At 36.9% G+C, this 16,624-nt stretch overlaps 1 protein-coding gene across 4 annotated transcripts in view; it reads right to left on the minus strand.

Moving 5' to 3' along the window:
* The window catches only part of MACROD2 (mono-ADP ribosylhydrolase 2), a 1,923,575-nt gene that overhangs the window by 1,039,144 nt on the left and 867,807 nt on the right, over positions 1-16,624 (minus strand). The gene's annotated exons all lie outside the window — the stretch shown is intronic.

Consider the following 16,624-nt stretch of genomic DNA (forward strand, 5'->3'; position numbering starts at 1 on the left):
GACCCAGCAATTGCACTACTCAGGATTTACCCCAAATATACAGATGCAGTGAAATGCCAGAACACCTGCACCCCAATGTTTATAGCAGCAATGTCCACAATAGCCAAACTGTAGAAGGAGCCTCGGTGTCCATTGAAAGATGAATGGATAAAGAAGATGTGGTCTATGTATACAATGCAATATTCCTCAGCCATTGGAAATGACAAATAACCACCATTTGCTTTGATGTGGATGGAACTGGAGGGTATTATGCTGAGTGAAATAAGCCAATCAGAGAAGGACTAACATTATATGGGCTCATTCATTTGGGGAATATAAAAATTAGTGAAAGGGAATAAAGGGAAAGGAGAGAAAATGAGTGAAAATATCAGTGAGGGTGACAAAACATGAGAGACACCTAACTCTAGGAAATGAACAAGGGGTAGTGGAAAGGGAGGTGGGCGTGGGTTGGAGTGACTGGATGATGGGCACTGAGGGGGGCACTGGACAGTGCATAACACCCATGAGCACTAGGTGTTATGCTAAATGTTGGCAAATGGAATTCCAATAAAAAATTTTTTTTAATAAAATAAATTAAAAAAAATAAAAAATAGAGTATTCTTCACAATATTTGGGGGGAATTTTTAAGCTCACATTTTTATGAAATATATCCTTTTATTAAAATATGCACATATATTTGTATTTAGATGTAAAAGAAAAAAGACAATGATTAACAGAAAAAATATTCTAAATAAATATATATTGAGAATTTGCTTACTTGGAAAAAATATATATCTCATATCATTTACTAAGTTTACATTTTATGAAAATCCTAATCAAATGCAGATAAAATTCATCAATAATAATTGGAGCATTAATAACAAGTGAAACTGCCATAAAAATCAATCTGAAAAATCTATTTGAATAATTAAAAATACCCAAATAGAGAGCTAGTGAGTTTACTTTGCTTTACAAAAAAGGCATTCCATATATTTTGTTATGATATGACAGTCATATGCTAATTTCTCTGCCCTTCAGTTTCATACCCAAACATTTTGAAGACATTGGGTTTGTCTTTATACATCTCCATATATCCTGGAGTTCCTAGGAAACAGCATTGTAATTGATAAGACCTCCATATATTTATTAAATTAAATCCCTTTTCTAAGACTAAGGTGATATTATTTAGAAGGGTAGGGGCACTTGGCTCAGATTGTGGTCTCAGGGTCCTAGGATAGAGTGCTGCATCAGGTTTTCCACAGGGAGCCTGCTTCTCCCTTTGTCTATGTCTCTGCCTCTCTCTCTCTGTATCTCTCATAAATAAATTAATTTAAAAAAATAAAAAGAAGGCTAGGGACACAAATGCAAAACCCAGGCTGGGCAGTGAAGCAGAGAATTTTATATATATATATATATAATTTTTATATTTTTATTTTTAATTTATATTATAATATTTAATATATATTTAATTTTTTTATTCTTTAAAGATTCTATTTATCTATCCATGAGAGACACAGAGAAAGAGAGAGGCAGAGACACAGGCAGAGGGAGAAGCAGGCTCCATGCAGGGAGCCCGACCTGGGACTCGATCCTTGGTCTCCATGATCACTCCTGGGGTGAAGGCGGTGCTAAACCACTGAGCCACCCGGGGTGCTCTATCTTTTTTTAAAAGGTGCAGCTACTCCTCAGCTCCACACAAATGTCTTCAGGCAAGAATGAATGCTGGTCTAGTTCTTTCTAATATTTCAATTTTTCAAAGGAAAAAATGGCAATGAGGACTTCAAAGAGAAATGTCCCCACTTTTAAAATGCAGGTTGCAAATATATTTTCCATTAAAGCAGTGTGCAGTGATCCGGGCTTGGGCACAAAAGCAAAGCTGCTCTAAGATATTCCAGAAACCATGCATTTCATATGGGATTACGCAAATGATGGGCAAGCAAGAGTAGATAGGTCAGGAAAGTCACTGTGGAAGTTCTGGGAAGTGGCAGCTATAAGGACAAGGAGACGAGCTGGAGACCTCATCCTGAAACACCAAAGTGGTGGTTCTCAAAGCTTTAGGGGGAAGCTGTTCTGGAAAGTCCCTAGAAATTTTCTACCCGTGATTACAGTCTGTAGCAGCGAAGTTAGTGGTTCTCAAGCCACTAAGCCACCAAGAATCCCACATCTGCCCACACATCTGACTGCTCCACTTCTGCTTCCCAGTTTCCACATCAGTTTCTCTAACTGGCAATCTGGAATCTAAACCATAAAGGCAAGAGGTTCCTGGGGTATGTGCTTCTCAATCTCTCCTCTGCATTACAGACCAGAAAGATGGGAATGATGCCACACTGACAAAAGATCATCCTAAATACATGCATAAAATCCCTGATTAGAGTTCAATGAACACTTTGTTGGGTTGAATCCCTAAATTTCCTTTATCCCCCCTCTTCAGGTCTCCTTCCCTCCCCTACTTTTAAATTTTGTTTCTTTATTTTTCTCTTTCCTCCCCCACCACCACCCCCATCTTCCTCTCCATCTTCTTTGTATCTTAATAGCAACAAAATATCTTCTCAGTGATCACTAGGAGTTAGGGCTGAGGAGAGCATGTAACTAAAAAGGGATAGCATAGAAGGGTGTTTGGGGGGGAAGATAGAAGTATTCTATATTCTTATTGTGACAGTGGTTACAGAAATCTATTTGTGTTAGTTCATATACTGTGTACCAACTGAGGTCAATTTTACCATATACAGTAAAATTACTGAATGATAATAGCATTATACAATCAAGAAAAAAATAACATACTTTCTGCATCAAAAGTAGGCTTCAGGGCACCTGGTGGCTCAGTCAGTTAAGCATCTGACCCCTGATTTCAGCTCAGGTCATGATCTCATAGTTGTGAGATTGAGCCCTGAATAGGACCCCTGCACTGTGCATAAACCTGCTAAAGATTCTTTCTTCCTCTCCCTCTGCCCCTTCCCTGCTCCTGTGTGCTCCTCTCTCTCTCAAAAAAAAAAAAAAAAAAAAAAAAAAAAAAGCAGCCTTCATTAAAGCAATCTAAGTTAATTAAGTGCATATAGTCTGTAGATAAAGAAACTAACTGAACAATACCATGTGGGACCTTATAGAAAGTCAGACATACAGAAGACAACATTCAGTGGTAGATGCCTTTAAATACATCAAGGGAAATAATCCATCATTAATATCTAGATGTTGTTCCTTCGTGAAGGCTAAATAAACCTATCTAAAAATATGGGGGGGGGCATGTTTGTTATATGAGAAGATATTCCTTGTGTATTACTTACTCTCTGTAGAGGGAATCAGTCATATGCTCTTTAGTCATGGTAAAGAGTAAAAATTGAAATTATGGTAGAAAACAAAATCCATTTTGATAAAGGATAATTCTGTGATTGGGAAACAGTATGATAGCAGTCGTTATTATGAAACTATTAAATAGACTAAACAAACCCTAAAGGAAAAACAGCCTGTAAAACACTTGCTGTTTCTACTCGCATATTGACTCGGATAAAAATCCAATGGATAAAAAAAAGGTATTAAGTTGCTTTGACAAAGTCTCCACAACTTGCATAAAAAAAATGTATATTGTTCAAATTGCTTAAATGTAGATATTCAATATACTTAAGGCCTATTTTAATGATTCATCTTATCAACATCCTGACTTACGATAATACTGTCTCGTCGGTTGCCTGCCACCCTCTCTACATTTTGAAAATATCTAGTCAAAATTCAACAATTGGTGGATGTAGACAAAATCTCTCAATTCAAGCCCGCCTTAACACTCACACTGAAGCACTTTTCAACTGTCATTTCAGAATGTCAGTGATTAGCATGCAAAAGGTTTATTTAATTTCTTTCTTTTCAGGGAAAAGAGGTTAGAAACAGCTGTCATTCAGGTGATGAATACAAGCTGCCAGCCTTTGAAACAGCAGGTGAAGTAGTTGAGGTTGGAATTAATTAGCATTTAGAGAACCCCCACACTGGATTTCACCCTGGCAAGGAAATGGCTGTCCCTCTTTGCAAATTATTTCACCTGTTAAAGTAGTGTGGCTGTAAGGCATTAATGCAAACATATAGCCAAAAGTTTGAACCTTCAGAAGCAAGCAAAATAGTTTTTTGCTCTTTCTAAAATTCGAGGTTCATATGAATAAATCTAAATGTAACATTCAGTAAAAAGTCACACCCCAGCCTACAATAAGCTGTTTAAAAAATTATGTTCAGGGGATCCCTGGGTGGCTCAGCGGTTTGGCGCCTGCCTTTGGCCCGGGGCGTCGGTCCTGGAGTCCCGGGATCGAGTCCCACATCGGGCTCCCCCGACATGGAGCCTGCTTCTCCCTCCTCCTGTGTCTCTGCCTCTCTCTCTCTCTCTCTCATAAATAAATCTAAAAAAAAAAAAAAAAAAAATGTTCAGAGGCACAGAATGATTTCCAGCACACATGTGTCATTCAATGTTAACATTTGAAACCATTGTCAGTGCTGACCAAATAATGGCCTGAAGCCATTTGGTTTGTAACCTATCACAAGAGAAAGAATAATTTTGAAAAGAATTCTCTCCCTGACCACATATTCTGTTTGGTTTGGGTTTCATTAAGATCATATCCTCAGAGCACACTCAAATATCAAAAGCTTATCAGAAAAAAAAAAAAAAAGTCAAGTCTCTCGTGTTTCAGAACTACATGTAAGTCTTAACAACTGTTTGTTTCAAACAAGCCATCATAAGTCATATGATTTTAATGTATATGATGAACTCATTTTAAAAGCACATCAATGATTAGTTTCAGATATTTAGTGATAGGTAGTAAGTGAGCATTGGGCAGCCTCCAAAAGTAAGAAAAGGCAGCACGTTGTTGTAGTATGTAGAAAACCGTGATGTTGATGCTAATTCAAAAGGTCCTTATTATTGTTTAGGAGCCAAATGTCAAAACATTGCAACCAAATGGTCTCCCTATGCCAAACTGGGCCAGAGTCAGGGCAGAAGTTCTGATTGTGATTAAAGTCTTTGTTTTGATGACAGTAAGAGGGGATGGTCTGTGTCCTCTTTATTCACAAGAACGTGTGTGTTGGGGGGGTGGGTGGTGCTGAATCAAAACTAATCATGAAGTGAAGCATTTCATGAGGCAGGAACAATTTATCTTGAGAGGCCCGAATTAATCTTGAGGGACCCAAATAAGACAAATCTGCCCTATAGCTACGACCACTACTGCTACCACCTCATTTCCTGGTCCTGCTCACCACCTCCTACCATTTCTTCCACTGCCTTCACTCCCTACCTTACCCTCCTTCCCTACCCTTACAGGGCCTGCTACCCTAGCCCTACCTCCACCCACCATGTCCTAGTTGTCCACTCCCCCCCTCACCCCACGGACATACCCTCCCAACCGGGACCTCTACTGCCTACACCCCTGTCACCTTCTCTTCCCTCTACCCCTTTTTCAGCACTTAGCACTTCCACCATGATTGATATGGACACCAAGTCTAATGGGAAGATAGGCTGAAGGTAGAGAGGGTTATGGCTAACTCTGCCACTTAGCAGTTGTACTACCACAGAGAAACTATTTATCCTCTCTTTTAGTTCCTGAGCTGTTTTCTTAATTGTAAAGTGTAAGTAGTAATAAGTAGTAGTAGTAATAGTAGTAGTAGTAGTAGTAATATCTCTCTCAGGTTATGGGAATTAAATGAGTTACCACTCACACAACATTTAAAACAGTCCTTACCACAAAATAAATATGTTTTATTTTATTTATTTTTAAAAGATTTTATTTACTTATTCATGAGAGACAGAGAGGCAGAGGGAGAAGCAGGCTCCCTGCAGGGATCCTGATGCGGGACTTGATCCCAGGACCCCGGGATCATGAACCTGAGCCAAAGGTAGACACTTAACCACTTGAGCCACACAGGCACCCCCAAAATAATTCTGTTTTAAATATATAAAACTAAAATTCACATCTCCATTTTGCAAATTTCAGAGAAAACCAATATCTTTAATAAAGAAGGTAGCTTATGTTATTTTTCTTCTATAAATAGCAAGGATATTTTTAAATGGCAAGATATGTTCTGCAGAAATTAGTTTTCTCTATAAAGAACTATCAATGTATAAATTATGACATTAAAATTTTTTTTTGAGACATTTAAACTACTTGTATCAATACAAACTTTGAAAAATACCTTAGAGGCTAAAAATTCTAATGCTCTTCAGTGCTAAGATGCAGAGAACATGGTTTGGAGGAGCCAATGCTAGTATTTTAATCATCCATGCCAGCCCCGTCCTTGTTGCCACAGATAATGATAGTGTGTTATCTGTTTATAGGATTGTAAGAAAACTGAGTAAGACTTCAAACTCAAAACAAAACAAAACAAAAGACTTCAAACTTATTCAAAAAGGACAGTAATTTCTGGCATGGATAATTCTGCTTCTGCTGTTGTTAAAGTTTAAGGTTTCAAAAGCCATGAAGCAGGAGGTTGACAACCCTGACAATTCTCCATTGAAAGAAACTACTCTCTTCTGTTAATACTTATTGAAAAGTCTCAAGAATTATGTTTGTATAAAAAGAAGAAACACTGGCATCATGTCTTAATGCAGCTAGATATTACAGTTCTTTATCTTCCACCTCTCATCATCCTCTCTACTATTTAACCTTCAATTTTAAAAGACCATTCTGGATCATTTAGAATTTGAGAATAATAAACAAAGGTGTTTGCATGGACATCTATTTTAAGGAAGAGAGATAGATAACTTTTCAAGGTTTTATATGATGTATCAGAAAGGAGAGAAGGAGAAGTAGCAATGGAGAGAAAGGGACTGGGAGCTGAGGAATGCTAATGATTAAATGATTTACTCCGTCTCTGACCAGGGCCTGTCTCCTGCTTAACTGAAAGTCAGTGTCATGGCTGTTTCTTTAGCACATTTCCATTTGCTGGAACAATGGCTCTGAATTAAAAACTCTGACTTGTGGACAAAGTCTGCAGAGTCTATAACAGGAACTCCCAATAACTCCCTTCTCTCAAGGAAGTGGGGAAGGTCCTATAAGGATATGCCAATGCCTGGTCCTCTCCTTCCCAGAATTAGAGGCAGCACCAGTTCCAGGACCTTTCTCCACACTGCTTCCTTTTTGCCCTTCCAGGTAAGGCCGTAGATTATTAGGTTTGTTCAGTTCTTTGATATGTTTAATAAGAATTTAATAAAAATTGGAAGCTATGTGGAATATATTTATTCATTTATGTTTCCTTTTAAAAAATTATTTGGAGGTCACTTAAAACTTTTTACTAAGTCTCCCAAAACTGATCACAAAATTTCTTAGAGAAAATCATGTTTTCTGTGTATGTATGCACCTTTTCTGTTTGCTTCCTAATTTTTATCTGAATTAAAAAATGTTTAGGATCCTATATAAATAAAAACTTCATCTGTTATTCCTGTGTGTCCAGGGCCTAGAACAGTGCCTGGTACATGGTAGTTCCTCCGTAAATGTCACTCAAACAACTAAAAAAAAAAAATAGAAACAAGAAATGTTGAATTCTAATACTGAGCTTTAACTCTGAGCAAGGCACATAGCAGGTACCTGACATGCATCATCTCCATCTCCCAACATTGCTGGAAGTTAGATACTTTATAGATGAAAACACTGAGGTGAAGAGAAGGCAAGTAACTTGCTGAGGATCTCACAGCTCAGAAATGGAAGATCTGGACTTGAATATACATAGCTGTACTCCAGAATCTATGCTCGGAACCACACAACTGCTATAAATATCACTAATCCCAACTTCTCATTTTTCCCTATTCAAGTAAACACCTGAGAACTCACATATGGCTTTTTATACACTGATGAGAAATTATTGTACATTGACAACATATCTGTGAAAATGAAAAATGTAATGACTACCATGATTTTATGTTTTCTGGAAATTGGATTAGCTATCCCTTTGACACCTTCTAGAACTAAAAATATCCTTCAGTTCCTTACCTTTTAAGGCTTTTATTCTTAGTAAATTCTAAATCCTAATTAAGGATTTATTTATATCTCTAAATCCCTCCCCTGCCTTTTTAAAAAATGCTTCTGAAGTTTGTTTATAAACGAATAGAAACAGGTAGGTGACTTAACTGGGGTTTCTTAGGGTTTGGTTACTTGGAAGGGCTGTGAGCTTGGGAGAAGAGAATGCTAATTCTACATCTACATTGTCATGCAGCCAAACTGCCTCTGGATCTGATGGAATAAAATGGTGAGGTAGCAACACCCCTGAGGTCCTGCAGTTGGTAGACAAGAAGTTGTATGACAATGCATGCTACCCAGAATTTAGCATAACATTAATGTTTCTACTCAAGAAACACAATTTGGTTTTGTTTTCTGGTGTGTGTGTGTGAGTGTGAGTGTGTGTGCGTGCGCGCGCGCACACACACTTTGGGCACAAATAAAAAAAATGCAATACACTGTTATAAAAATAGACTCATATTAGGGGCACCTGGGTGGCTCAGTTGATTAAACCTCAAACTCTCCGTTTTGCCTCAGGTCATGATCTCGAGGTCATGAGATCAAGACCTGCCTCCATGCTCAGCAGGAGTTCCCTTGAGATTTTGTCTTTCCCTCTCCCCCTCCCCCTCTCCTATGCATCTCCTCTCCCTCTCTCTCTCAAATAAATAAATCTTTAAAAAAAAAGACTCAGATTAAAAGGGTCTGAAGACAACAGCAGTGTCCACCCATTCCTAGGTTGACATTTTAAGTTGATCACCAGAATTTTTTTTTGAAGATTTTATTGACTTATTCATGAGAGACACAGAGAGAGGCAGAGAGAGAGGCAGAGACAGGAGCAACAGGCTCCATGCAAGGAGCCTGATATGGGACACCATCCTGGGACTCTGGGATCACGCTCTGACCTAAAGGCAGACGCTCAACTGCAGAGCCACACAGGAGTCCCCTGGATTTTGCAGAGTTGACCACATAGCATGATAAAATCTGGGTACCTCAAAGAGAGTTTTGATCAAGTGTATAAGAAAGGAACAATTATTTTCTGCAAATACTAATAGAGCTCCTGGAAAAGAAAGTGACTCTCTAATATCAACCAATGTAGAGTAAAAATAGCCAATGTTTTAAAAAAGATTTGCAGAACTTGGACAAGATTGAGTCTAGAACAGAAGAAAATGGAAATATTCTTTCAGCTATTCCTTAATTAAGTGAAACTACACTTTACTTTTTTTTTTGAAACTACACTTTAATATCTAAATCCATTATATATCCATGAAAGTTTGTTTCATATATTTATACTTAAATTAATATGAAATACAATTAATATGTAGTTCTCTTTTCAAGGAACGACTCACTCATTTCTAATCTCTTTTATCATTTTCATGAAGTTCTTAATTCTGAACTTTTATCATTTCATGAAGTTCTGAATTACAAAATACCTTACAAAAGATATGGGTACACATGGATTTCGGAGTAGGTGAGTCCTACCTGTGTATTTTAGTCAAAATTCTAGTATCCAAGATAAAGAGTGAGCAAACAGTTTTGGTTCTTACACATTGCTGACTTAGTAAGTCTCAGTTCTGTCTGCCTATGCTTAAATTTTTAAAAATAATGCATAATAGTGAAATGTACTAAGAAATGCAACATTTGTAATACCATTTAGTTTAGTCCCATTAGTGGCAGATACCGACAAGTGGTTTAATAAGCACCTATCCAACTTATTTCTGATTTACTTCCACAGCTATACTACAAAATATAAAAAACTAAAACTATATTTCTTCTAGGGGCTGGCATGTAATATGGATCCCTCAAGCAGAATCCAGTGTGTGAACCCTGAAGATGAATAATATAAAGTATCAGATGCATGAAGGGATGCCTCTTTGGCAAGCATCATGGCAATATAACTGGGTTTTTTTGAGGAATTATGCCAGAGTTTCTGGCACCTAGAACTTACTGTCCCATGTCAAGATGTGGGAAGTAACAGCAATGGTGTTTCTGCTTGGACAGTGTATGATTGAGCATTTTTCAAGTTATGTCATTCCTGGTTGTATTATTCTCTGCTTAATCCAAATAGGATGGATTCTGTAGTATGCAACCAAGAATCTTAATAACATACTGTCTATGCCATAGTCTTCCTTTTTTTTTCCTCTTGAACCTCCACCCTCTAACACAACCAGCCATTAACAACGTATTTCTTTTTCCTTTCACTTTGAACAAAGCTCTTGGAGAAGACACTCTCTTGAGATCCACCCTCAGTATATCTTGGAAAGTTTTAAATGGGTAGAAGGTGGCACAATTCTACTAAAACTATATACATATAGTTTTATATATAGTGATAAATATCCAAGAAATTGAATACTAGGAGTTTTTTCCCCCACAATGCAAAGTGTGTTATGTTGAAATGTATATTCACTGGAATTACAGAACACCCAATATAATTATCACCAATCTGGTAAAGCTGTGAAGTTAGTTAATTTTATTTCTTGAGACATTCAGAATTTTTCAAATGAACTTTTATAATTAGTAACTGCCTTTGTCTTTTTTTTCTCCTTTTTCTAGCCTATATACAGATGACAAACAAGATATAGCAAGCTGCAACTTTTCCTTCCTCCTAAGGAAGAAAACTACTCATGTTGGAAGAGTTGAAATCATCTCCAACAGTCTGCACTGGCTCTAATTTCAGCCTCCTATAATATTCCACTCTCATTTCTATTCATTCAAGTAATCTCTTTGGCATGGCTACAGTGGGTTTCACTTTTTCATGTAATTTTCTGAGGATGCATGAGCATTTAAACAAATTCCTTCCTATTTAAAAAAATCTGCTTCAAACATTCTCAGTTAACAAAAACAATGACAAATGTCTCAGTACTACCTATAGAAAACTCTGAATTCTGGCAGAGTAGTGAAGAGGGGGACAGGAAGGAATGGGAAAAAGAAAACCAACCACCACCAAGAGGCTACTTGTTCCAGGTATTTTACTGATTCAGATATGTTATTTGTTTCTTTTTCTCAACAACCATGTGAAAGCCAAATAGTTTGCCCAAATTCATTAGTATACCACAGAGACAATACTGGAACTCAGAACTATCTGTCCCCAAAGCCATGTCCATTAGACTTGCCAAAGCTGTCAGGAATATATTTTGTTAAACCCCTGTGAATCAGGCAATTGATCAATCCTGTCCTGTATCTCTCTCCTTGCATCTCTTCCAAAGAAATACACTAAGACATCTTGTTCAGAGTTTAAGGTACATTCAAATGCAAATATTGCTGTACAATAAATATAAAATGTCACACCGAATCAGTAGAGAATATTGTTACATTTTGTATAGAAGGAAGATTGGCAAAGCACATTCCATACTATGAATCACAAATCAATAAATGACCAGGGGTTCTGAAGAATATAACAGATCAAGAGTCTCATGTGCAGAGAACTTTAAGCCTACTTACTATATGTATCCCCCAACTTCCAATGGGAGCAATGTCATTTTCCTTTGTAAAGATTACTCATGTAGAACCAATAGAGACAGAAACATGTAATGGCCTTTAAAAATCTAGCTTTTTGATGATTAAGTCATCCCTTCAAAAACTTTCCTTGATTTTTCATTACACAACAGCATCCTGGTGATAAGGCATAATGGATAAAATAATCATTATGTATAACTCCTATGTGAGGCTAATTATCTGAAGCTAAGGTCAGTCTAGAGCAGTAAGGTGAGTTTTTGTCTTGCTGTGGATTTATTACCCCATAGCACCACAATGTTATATTACAGAAGACTATAAAGCATTTGGAAATGGGCATAAATTTAGCCAGAGCTTTTAGTTCTTATGTATCAGAAGAGCAAAAGGAAAAACCCAGAAGAGATTATCCTCTAGTGAATTCAGAAGATGGTACCAGTTTCTCTCTGAAGATGGCCATAAAAGACAAGCATTGCTTAGTTCCAACCATCTGCATCATGAGAAGTGAATAAGGAAAAAAAAAAAAGTTCTGCCAGTACACTATAATCTACAGAAGGAGAGGAGGCAAAGCAATTGGAAATACAAAGCATATTCCACGCTGATGATGCTTATTAGATCTGGAGCCTTCCTTTCAGCCTTCCTTATGCTTTTAACATGTGTTAAAATGGTAGTAACTTGTGACAAGCAGAGAACAGAATGGGTGATAGCAGCATTTTTGCTTTCATCTGTGTCTCTTCAGATCAGAGATTAGGCTTCAGATTTCACAGTCCAGGTGTTAGCATCTATTGAAGGAGAATATAGAGATAGCACTAAAAGGACATTTGCTCTGGACTCCTACAGTGTTCTGATTCAGATGGAAGTGCTAACAATTATACATACAAGGGTGATTATTTAGTCTGTTTATTCTACAAAAGTTCTTAGATAAATCATTTGCCCTCTTTTACCCTTCCCTAGTTCCCAATCACATCATTCTTTTCCCTTTGATACTGCTTGAACTTTCTATATGTGTGGTATTTAATTCTACTTCCATGTAGTAGGATTTTTTTAAATTTATATCATATGCTTAAATTGGTTTATAATAAAAATCATGTTTTTATGACAATTTTACAAAAACTTAAAATGGTTCCCTAGTCTAATTTAAAACACTTTTATAGCACTTGAAAAGAGATACAATCTATAGGAAAATCATCTCATCATGGCATACAATATATACAATCTAAAAGACCCAAAAAGGTTTGCTTATAAGTTGAAACATTTTTTTTTTTTTTTTTTAATTATCAACAGTCATCATCTTTTCTCAGACTGGGCAGTGATGAAAAAAAAAAAAAAGCAGAGACATATAATAAGATGACTAATTTTCTACTTTTATGGAGATTATTCTTTTCCTCCCCCAGATCAAGAAATCCTGAAGCAGATGGCCTGTAATTCAGCATGGCCCTGGAGGCCTATGCAGTCACCCATATTGGATATCCTGACAAGATAGAGCCCTGGAGTACATACGGAAGGAAAGGAAAAAAAAAAAAAGAAAAAAAAAAAAAAAAAGGAAGAAAACCATTGTCTTAGCCATTCTAGAGTTAAAGATAATTCTCAGATATTCCTACCTCCTGGAGAGCTTTGAGTAAATGCCACATCCTAAAGAGATTTAAGGTATTCTGTGGCAAATTGAAAGCAGTTACCTCTCCTCCAGTTGTCCCTCTAGAGTTAGTTCTGCCTGAGACCATCACCCACCTTCTCCTTGGCTCTGACTCTTCAGATTATTTACTTCCTGCAGATTGTCCATAATTCATACCTCAAAATGAAATGAAAGGGGGAAAAACCACAAAGGAATCAATAGAGAAGGAACTATTGGCTTATCATTTGCCATGGCAATATATCAATATATTCATTCATTCAAATAATATTTATTGGCCACTTGCTACATTGTAGAGGATACTATATAAACATGACAGACAAAGTGACTACACTTATGGAGCACATCTTCCATGGGGAAAGACATCTATAGATGTCAGAAGATGTCATCTATAGAAGACAGCCAATAAAAAAAGTAAGCAATATGTGTAGGTATAGAGAAAAAATAAAGAACTAGAATATGGAGTGCCCAGTTGCTGCTATTTTAGGTAGGGTGGTCATAGAAGGTCATCCTTATAAAGGTGACTTTTATATAGAAACCTGAAAAAAGTGGGGGCAGGAAAGAATATAATTTCCAAGTGAGAAAGGAATGAGAAGATCCCTGAAACTGGGAAAGATGGGTGAGAAATAAAACAGCAGGAGATGAGGTGGACTTTGCAAGGATTTGACTTCACTTGAATGAGACTGGAGCACCAACAGAGGATTCGAAACAAAGGATTGACATGATGCAGTTTACGTTTTTCTTTTCTTTTCTTTTTTTAAAAGATTTTATTTATCTATTCATGAGAGACACACACATACAGACACAGAGACATAGGCAGAGGAAGAAGCAGGTTCCATGCAGGGAGCCCTATGTGGGACTCAATCCTGGCACTCTGGGATCACACCCTGAGCCAGAGGCAGATGCTGAACCACTGAACCACCCAGGTGTCCCTGATTTATGTTCTTCAAATAATCACTCCAACTGCAATGTTGAGCATAAGCTACAGGAGGGCAAGTTCTGAAGCAGGGAGAAAACTAGAATGCAGCAGTAAAGTAAGTGAACAACCGCAATGATCATGATGATGGGACAAGAGTGGAGAAAGTAATTCAATGTGGTTGAGAGATGGTCAGATACCATGTTTGTTTTAAGGTATAGCCAATGAGATTTCTTGAGAGGCTCAACATAGAAAGTAAAATAGTCAATGAGTGCATCAAAGATTTTGCCCTAATGATGGAAAGATGGTGTTCCCATGAACTAAGATCAGAGAAACTTGGGAGAAAGTGTATATCTGTGTATGCAGGGGGCTCAATATAGTATTAAATTAGAAATTCCATTTCTGAGATGATGTATTTTAAATGCTCATTAGAAATCCAAGTGAAGCTATTGAGTAAGCAGTTGGATGTACAAGTGTATAATTCAGAGAAAAGGTCTGAGATGGAATATAAATTTCTGCTTTATTAGCATATAAAGCCCCAAGTCTAGTTGAGATTACCAAGAATGAGTTGATAGATAAGAATTCAAGGATTGAACTCTGGGGCTTTTCAAAATTAAGGGGGCAGCAATACAAGTGTATTTTACAATATAGTAAAAGAGATTGTGAGGGAGTAGTAGTCAGTGAAGTAGGAGGAAATTGTTTCATATGAGAAGAACAATCAATTGGGTTAAGAGAGAACTGATAATTGGTAACTGAGAATGGATACACTAGTTGCTATAAGACAAAGAGGAAAAACTTTTTTAATCTCCAGCTTCTAACTTTGACCCCAAAGCAAAAGCTTTTGTAGTAATATCCTGCTCACTTATAGAAATACCCCACTTATATTTGTAACACTTAGGATTTAAGTTATTTTACTTATATTGTATTGAAATTCTGTTGATAGTTCACATTTTAAGACGATGTCCCTAAACCATATGCTCAAAATACCCTCAGGCTTTTAAAACCCTTACCAAATGAGGAAATTATTCAATAAAAGGAAATTATCTCAGTGACTGTGTTATTAAGAATGCAGCTTAGTGATTTTCCAGAAAGACGAATTGCTTGGCCCAGATGGATAATTTTCTTAGTCTGGTACCATTGAAGCTGATAAAAATTAGTTCTAGTCACTTTTTATGAATATTTGCCACTTCCCCTCTGGATACCAGTGTGTTGTCTGGGGCTTGAAGAAAACTGTAGATTCAGTAGGCAAAGAGCACCTCAAAAGGTCAAGATCCAAAAAGTTTATGAATCAAATTTCTGTCTAGAAATTTGTCCAGCAGCATATCTTAGCAGCATTCAGGGCAAAAAAGGGCAGACACCGATGTTTTCTAAACATAATGATAAAATAATTTGGAACATGAAAACTGATTGAGTTCTAGAATATTCTTTGACTTTATATATTATATACCTAATATCACATCCTACTTGGATGTGCTTGTGTTAATTAGAGGTGGCTAACAAGCTATGCATTTTTCTCTAAGCACTGTAGGAATTCAAGACAGTTAAAGAAGGAACGATGGAAAAAAAGAATAGAGTTAAGAGTTAGGTTGGGAAATAAATAGCCCTGGAGCATGTATAAAGCATTGCGGGGGGGCGGGGGGTGGCATGGAGACATTTAAAATATAAGTTCTTCAATACTATGAATTGAGAGGCTAGGAAGAGTTAAAGATTAGGAAAGATTGAGAGATTTGTCCAATGTCATAGGGTAGCCATACACATTCCTAGAACCTGGAGTTCTAGGTTCTAGAAAGAGTTAAGCTCTTCTTAACTCCAAGTCAACCAGTTCTGATAAGGCTACCCTACAATCAGGAAAACAATCAAAACTATTCCTTCAGATGCTAAAAGATTTGGTTAAAAAATCTAATGTAATTTGATCTTCTTAAATAATGCACATATGATATTGGACATTCTTAAAAACTGCACACAGTGATTGCACACTCACAGGGAATTCGATCGGTAGCATACAGTAGATGTTAATAAGGAAATACTAAGATAAATAATTTCATCATTTGGCTGTTTTACAAGGCACTTTGCTATCCCTGCTGCCATTCTCTCAACTCTTTGTTACAATTTACCAAAAGATAATCCCTGACATAAGTGTATCTTGGTGTCTGCTTAATGTTCCTGATATGCTGTTTATGTTGCCATTTGCAAATAGCATATATTCAGAACAGCTGGGCAGACATAGCATCTGGAGCAGGAATTAGTCTTCAGGTATACGGTGACTAACAAAGATGCCAAGGAAAGAAGTATAAACATTAATAGTTTCATGCTTTTATATACATGACAATAATGCTTAGCAAAATGGCTCAAATGTATCCAAAGCTCTCTATTCCTGAGACTTTTCAAAACCAACCTCAAACATTTCTGGATCAATAGGAATTAGTTTACATTGTGGTTGTCTCAGGCAAAGACTGCTATGAATCAATCTCCTTCCAACTATATACATGAGCAGCTTAAAATTACATCACATGCCATGGCCAACAAGTGTTGGATGCCAAATCTAAACAGAGTAGATCTAATTTTCATTAGATTGGAATATGTACTACAGAAATGGACTTTTAAAATGTCATGGGAAATAACTGTCTTGCTTCTAATGGCAATATGTGTCTTAAACACCCAATACACAGATCCAGTAGAGTAGTAATCCATGTC

Source organism: Canis lupus, chromosome 26 (genome assembly GCF_048164855.1).
Source record: "Canis lupus baileyi chromosome 26, mCanLup2.hap1, whole genome shotgun sequence".
Lineage (NCBI taxonomy): Eukaryota > Metazoa > Chordata > Mammalia > Carnivora > Canidae > Canis > Canis lupus.